Source organism: Myotis brandtii, unplaced genomic scaffold (assembly GCF_000412655.1).
Source record: "Myotis brandtii unplaced genomic scaffold, ASM41265v1 scaffold407, whole genome shotgun sequence".
Lineage (NCBI taxonomy): Eukaryota > Metazoa > Chordata > Mammalia > Chiroptera > Vespertilionidae > Myotis > Myotis brandtii.
The window spans coordinates 73854-80235 of record NW_005365639.1 but is presented as its reverse complement, the minus strand read 5'-3'; positions in this window follow the sequence as shown (position 1 = coordinate 80235).

The following is a 6382-nucleotide window of genomic DNA, read 5'->3' as shown; positions in this document are numbered from 1 at the left end:
GCATATCTCTGAAGGTCATGAAATATAAACCTGATGTAAAATCTCTGTCATCAGTGATGCAGCAGCAAAAGTCCCACTGATAATATCAAACGGAGTCATAAAGTTTTCTGTTGGACTATCAGTGTACATGTATACATTAAAAAATAAATGTATTTTTCATCATCATATACTGTGTTTTTGTCGCTCGAATGAATTTTATTATTTCTTCAAGGTTCTTCACATATGTACACCTTAAGAGATATCAAGTAGGTGTAACATGTTCTCAAAAAATCAGGGTTGGCACGCAGAAGAATTTTAAGTCAGAGATTTTGCTGGTTTTGGCACGCACTCACAAAAAGGTTGCCCACCCCTGGCCTAGAGTCACTTCCTTTTAAACTTCCCTAGGAAACTTGATGGGCACTTCAGAAACATTGGAACCATGTCAGACACTTTCAATCAGGGACATGGGTTAGTACAGGCTTCCCCACATCTGGAGCAGGGCGGGTGCCTGGTAGGACGTTGCTGGTAAGTGCGCACAGTCCAGTAGGTCAGTTCTGTTAGTGGGCGCACACTAACAAGTTTTCTAGCCCTAAATCTTGCTGGTAAGTGTGACCAAGTCTGGCAGATCCTCTTCTGTGGTCACACACAAAGAGGCACATCACTTATCTAGGAGGGAGATGCCCTAAACAGAGAAGGGAAGGTCACAGAGGATGCTGGACATGTTTTATGTTTTCTTATGGATGCGAAGCACTTCGTCCACACCCCATACAGATAGCCCTTTGGGCTGTATTCTTAAACATTGGCATACTGACCCGCAGACCCTTAAGAAGAAACACCGATTTTCTTTTGTACCCAGGCCTGGCCCCAGTATTAACTGGCAGATAGAGAGACATAGGTCCCAGAGGGAAATATTAACTACAATACCATCTTGCAATGAAGTCTTTTCTATATGAGTAAAGAGAAGTGGTTTAAGCTCTCATATATCCAGGTGTTCTTTACTTTAAGAAGCAATAAAAAATTATGTCAGCAATGCAAAATTGAACCCTAGCTCTTGACAGCCTTGACCCAAAACAATACCAGAGAGTCAAGAACTCCTTAGAAGGTGACTGGGCCTAGTGGCCCATAGAATACACCTAAGCCACCTGGTCCTCCTTATAATACAAAACCCCTGGAAGGACAAGTCCCACCAAGACCCAAGGGAACTCAGCCACCCAGGCCCTGACTACTATCTGCCCTCTCCAGGTATCGTTTTTCATACAAGACTTAAAAAGAAATAATCCCATCCCTAAGAAGCTGGTTGGCCCTTTGTTTAGCTATTTCTATTGCTTATCTTTGGCCCTTGCGTATTAAACCTCCTAATACATTTTGTTTATTCTTGCATAGAGGCTAGAAAACTCCAAATGCAGTCCCAGATGGAGACAACTGCCTTTTAGCGTGGATCCCTAGACTGCCTCCTCCGATGGGAATTGACAACTGCTCCAGCACAATGCCCACTGCCAGCAGGAAGTAGCCAGAGTGGTTGTCACCCCTGATCCCAACAGCAGTTGGGGTTTCTTAACTGAGAGGGTTACTTTGAGACGCAGGCAGACAGGGCAGGGTCCAGTGGGAAACAAAGGCAGGTGGAACATAGGCAGAGGCAGACACGGCAGTTTGAGCAGCCTAATCACAGGAACCAACCAAGCAGAAATAATAAAATGTTTCTGGACTCAAAGTGGGAGGCATGGGAAACCAAGGGAGGGCCTGCAACAATAAGGTGTCCTGGCACACAGAAACAGAGAAAGTTTAGCATCGGTACAGAGAAAGAACACATAGAAACTGGGCAAGAACCATAGACGGAATCAATCAGATGATGACACGGATAGATATAGAAGCAAGCTTGTAGCAAATATATACTCCTGGATTACAAGGCTCTGGAGGGGGCAGCCAATTATTGGGCCTCCCTCCCCATGAGGGGAGTCTGAATCTGCTTATAATACATTTTCCACACTTTTGTTTAAATCTTCTGGTTCTCGGAGCTTATTCTTTGGCATTGCAAGGCATGACCTTGGGAAAAACCCTCCGCTTACCATTCTGGTTATTAATATCTTCTTTAGTTATTTCCTGCTTAGATGGGATGTCGAGATCATGAGGGGATGGACTTTGATTATAGTCAGCTGGCACACTGTGTAGATTTCTCATGGTTCGTAGTGAGGGGTTGTAGCAGCATGATTTCCCCAAGAGACTGGTTGGTGAAGTCCTGTTGAGTGACGTGGGAGCTAAAAGCTGGTCCTGAGGCCACCACAGCATCACTTGTCTGGTTTTGGTGCTTTTCTGGGCCTGGAGCTGAAATACAACTGAGGCCCAGATGTTATCTTTAGGGAGGAAAAGATCAAGGGTCTAAGCTGCCTGACTAGTGATATAAAAGGGGAGGATAGGTTACCCTGGGAGGCAAGGTACTTGTTTTTCCAGTTTTGTCCCTTGCTAGGCATCCAAAGTTTTCTGACCCATCTATACCTGTACTTGGCCCATCGTCCTTGCTCTGGGGGTCTCAGGGTCTACATCCCCCCCACCCTCAATGATTTTTGGCCCTGAATTCTCTCTGATGAAAGGGGATGACATTTCCCTTCAGAGCCAAAATCCTTGCTCTGTCAGAAGGATGATGAGGCCTGGGCACAAAAGGAGGTTGTGATGGTGTCCAGGGGCATTATTTCCTGAGTATGAGGAGGGCATGTAACTTGGCGGAGACAAGCTGTTTTATAAATTTTAGTATTACTGAAACAATTTAGACCAACAAGAATTATGACAAATAGTTTGGTGGAAGGAGACATTTAGTTTGGAGGGTTGTAGTCTAATATACCAAAACTAGTGGTCCCGTGCATGAAATTTGTGCATGGGTGTGGGGGGGGTGTCCCTCAGCCTGGCCTGTACCCTCTTCAGTCTGGGACCACTTGGAGGATGTCCCATAGCGATCGGGCCTAAACCCGCAGTCGTACATCCCTCTAGCAATCCAGGACTGCTGGCTTCTAACCACTCACCTACCTGCCTGCCTGATTGCCCCTAACCACTCTGCCTGTTGGCCTGCTTGCTCCCAATTGCCCCTCCCCCCCACTGGCCTTCTCGCCCCCAACTACTCCCCCTGCCAGCCTGATCACCCCCAACTGGCCCCCATTGCCAGCCTTCTTGCCCCCAACTGCCTCCCTCTGCTGGTCACATGGTCCCCAACTGTCCTCCCCGGCCCGTCTGATGGCCCCCAACTGCCCTCCCCTCCTGGCCTGATTGCCCCTAACCGCCTCTGCCTCGGCCCTGCCACCATGGCTTTGTCCAGAAGGGCTCCTGGTCTAATTAGCATATTACCCTTTTATTATTATAGATGAGGTTTATTCTCTTAACTTCATTTGTCCTTGGGTGTGGTCAGCAAATAGCCCTAACTGGATTTCTGCTGTCTGTCTCCCTGAGTACGTTGATGTAAGCTATTTACCCTCTGGCTGGGGAGGAATAGTGCAAATTAGTTACTCTTAATTGTCCTTGGTTTAGGGAAGATAGAATTTACTAGATAGCTGCAAACTGCTGTTTAACTCTCTCAGTTTCCCTATCCTGCTTGTTCTGACTTACTGGCCTATGTCATTTATATAACTTCCTTTTGACACTTCTCCCTACAGACCTTCTATAACATTCACAAACGTTTTTACAATTTTAACAAGCCTTCTTACAACTTCATGAATCTTCTTACAATTTTAAATCACTTTCTTTTTCCTTCAAAATGCATGTCCATGCCTCAAGCCTTCTATTACTAAAACCATACAATTCTTTTCCAGTTTAATTAGAATTGTTAACTCTTAGAAACCTTAATTTTCCAATGATAATCAAAAAAGTAAGTAACCAGCATTTAACCAAAAAGTAGACATTTAGCATTTCTTAGATTGACATTTATGAACACTCTCACTTTCAAAAAACACACCTTCAACAAAGCACAAGACATTACATTAACAGTTCCAACTCTACTTTATAGATTTTCTGTAACAAAAGTTAGAGGAGGGGACAGTAATGGAGGAGATAAAGCATTTATGGTTCAAGGTAATGGCTCATCTTTGTGGGGTGAGAGTGAAACTGGGGCAGATGACTGTGGTTCAGGACAACTGGGCTTTATGAGGGGACGTGCGGTAGAACAAGAAAAGAGTGGATAAAGGGGGTGTCTGTTAGATGCAGTATAGAGGTGCGGTGGCTAATGGCTGTGAGACTGTCAACCCCCATAATAGAGGCTGAGGAGGGGACAAGGGTCCCAGCCAGTTTGGGAAAGGCAGAATGAGTGGCCCCAGTGTCAATTAAAAAGGAGATCGGCTCACCTGCCACAATTGTTACCCAAGGCTCTGTCTCAGTGATGTAAGTCTGTGGGCCTTGTCAGGGTCTGGGCAGCCTCAGTTTTTGGTGGATAGTCCCAGGTTGTCTGGGAGCCCTGAACCAGATCTAGAGGTTTGGGCAGGACTTGGCCCAGTGTCATTCCTTGTTGCATGTGAAGCATGGGCCCGGAGGAGGCTTAGCCCCTGACTTAGCCTTGGTTGGAGGACCGGCACTTCATTTGGGGTTCATGAGAGTGGTGGCTAGGAGCTGAAAGGCCTCCTTCTGGGCCTCAGCCTTGGCCTAATGTCGTCTTTGTTTTTGGATTTGTGTCTCCTCATCTCTATTATTAAAGACCTTAAAGGCCAGGTTAAGGAGGTCTTTTTGAGGGGTCTGTGGACCTGTGTCTATATTTCAGAGTTTATGTTGTATGTCAGGGGTTGATTGGGATATAAAATGCATGTTCAGAAGGTGGGTTCCCTCTGGGGAGGTAGGGCTTAAGGAGTATATTGGGTATATTTCTGTAAGGCCTTTGTGAGGAAGGAGAGGAAGAGAGCTGCGTTTTCCTCAGGGCCTTGAATGATCTCGTTAAGTTGGTCATAGTTGTCTGCCTATGGGCAGCTTTTTTGAGTCCAGCAATGAAGCAGATGATCATATGGGTATGGAGCCGGCGCCCTGGAGAACTGACCTGATAGTCCCACATCGGGTCAGTTTGAGGAACTGCGTCAGTGCCAACCGAGTTAGCCACCGTGTCCTGTCTGTGGAGGGCCAACATGGAGTGGCCATAGTGCAGTCTGACTTCTAGTAGCCTTCCCTTCTACACCTTGGGCAGGGCTCAGGTGGGGGGTCTTGGGTTTGGGCAGGACTTGGCCAGATGTGCTCCTTCTCCTCTGGGGTGAGAGAGGAGGACGAGATGACATAGATGTCATGCCAGGTCAGGTCACAGGACTTGGGTCAGGTACTCAACTTCCCTAGTAAAAGATGCCTCGATCTGTGCGAGGTTGGACAGGGAAAATGGGATGTGTACCTGGACAATACCCTCGGCCCTGGCCACCTCTTGGAAGAGAAGGACAAGGGCTGGAGGCTGAGTTGCATGGGAACGAGTAAGAGGGGGGCTCAATAAGGAGGGGGTGGATGAAGAGGTAGAGTCTGAAGACAGGGGGGCAGTCGAAGGAGGGACATAAGAAGGTGAGTTCAGGGGACCCCTAGGGAAACGAAGAATTGAATAATCTGAAGGGTCGAGGTAGGACAGATCAGAGGCCTCCGGGTCAGCAATGGGAAGGACAGGTCCCAATCCAGCATCCTCCTTAGCTGGTTTGGGAGGGCCAGTAAGGGAGGGAGGCCAGAGCGAGGCCAGCGATCGAGTCCCTGAGGAGGATTCGGCGATAAACTCAGGTCGAGCTGCAGCTGCCTCCTGCTCTCCGAGTAGCAAACTCGGGGTGACTGCAGCCAGGATGATGGCTCCCCTTCCCTGTGGAACCCTCCTGGGTTTTGGCACCAAATGTTAGGGCCGCTGAAGGAGCACATGAGGCCAAAAGGGGTAAAGAATTATAAATTTATTGTTATATCTGCTAGCAGAAGAGTTGAGACCAAAATGGCACCAGAGGGGCAGAGTAGGGGGAATGGGATATTTATGTCCTTGTAAGGGTCAGTCAGAGTAACAGGTTAGACCAGGTGCAGGTGGGGACCAGGTGCAGGTGGGGGCCGGGTGCAGGTGGGGACCAGGTGTAGGTGGGGACAAGGTGCAGGTGCAGGTGGGGACCAGGTGTAGGTGGGGACCAGGTGCAGGTGGGGACCAGGTGTAGGTGGGGACCAGGTGCAGGTGGGGACCAGGTGTAGGTGGGGACCAGGTGCAGGTGGGGACCAGGTGTAGGTGGGGACCAGGTGCAGGTGGGGACCAGGTGTAGGTGGGGACCAGGTGCAGGTGGGGACCAGGTGTAGGTGGGGACAGGGTGTAGGTGGGGGCCAGATGTAGGTGGGGACAGGGTGTAGGTGGGGACCAGGTGTAGGTGGGGACCGGGTGTAGGTAGGGACCGGGTGTAGGTGGGGACCAGGTGCAGGTGGGGGCCGAGTGTAGGTGGGGACAGGG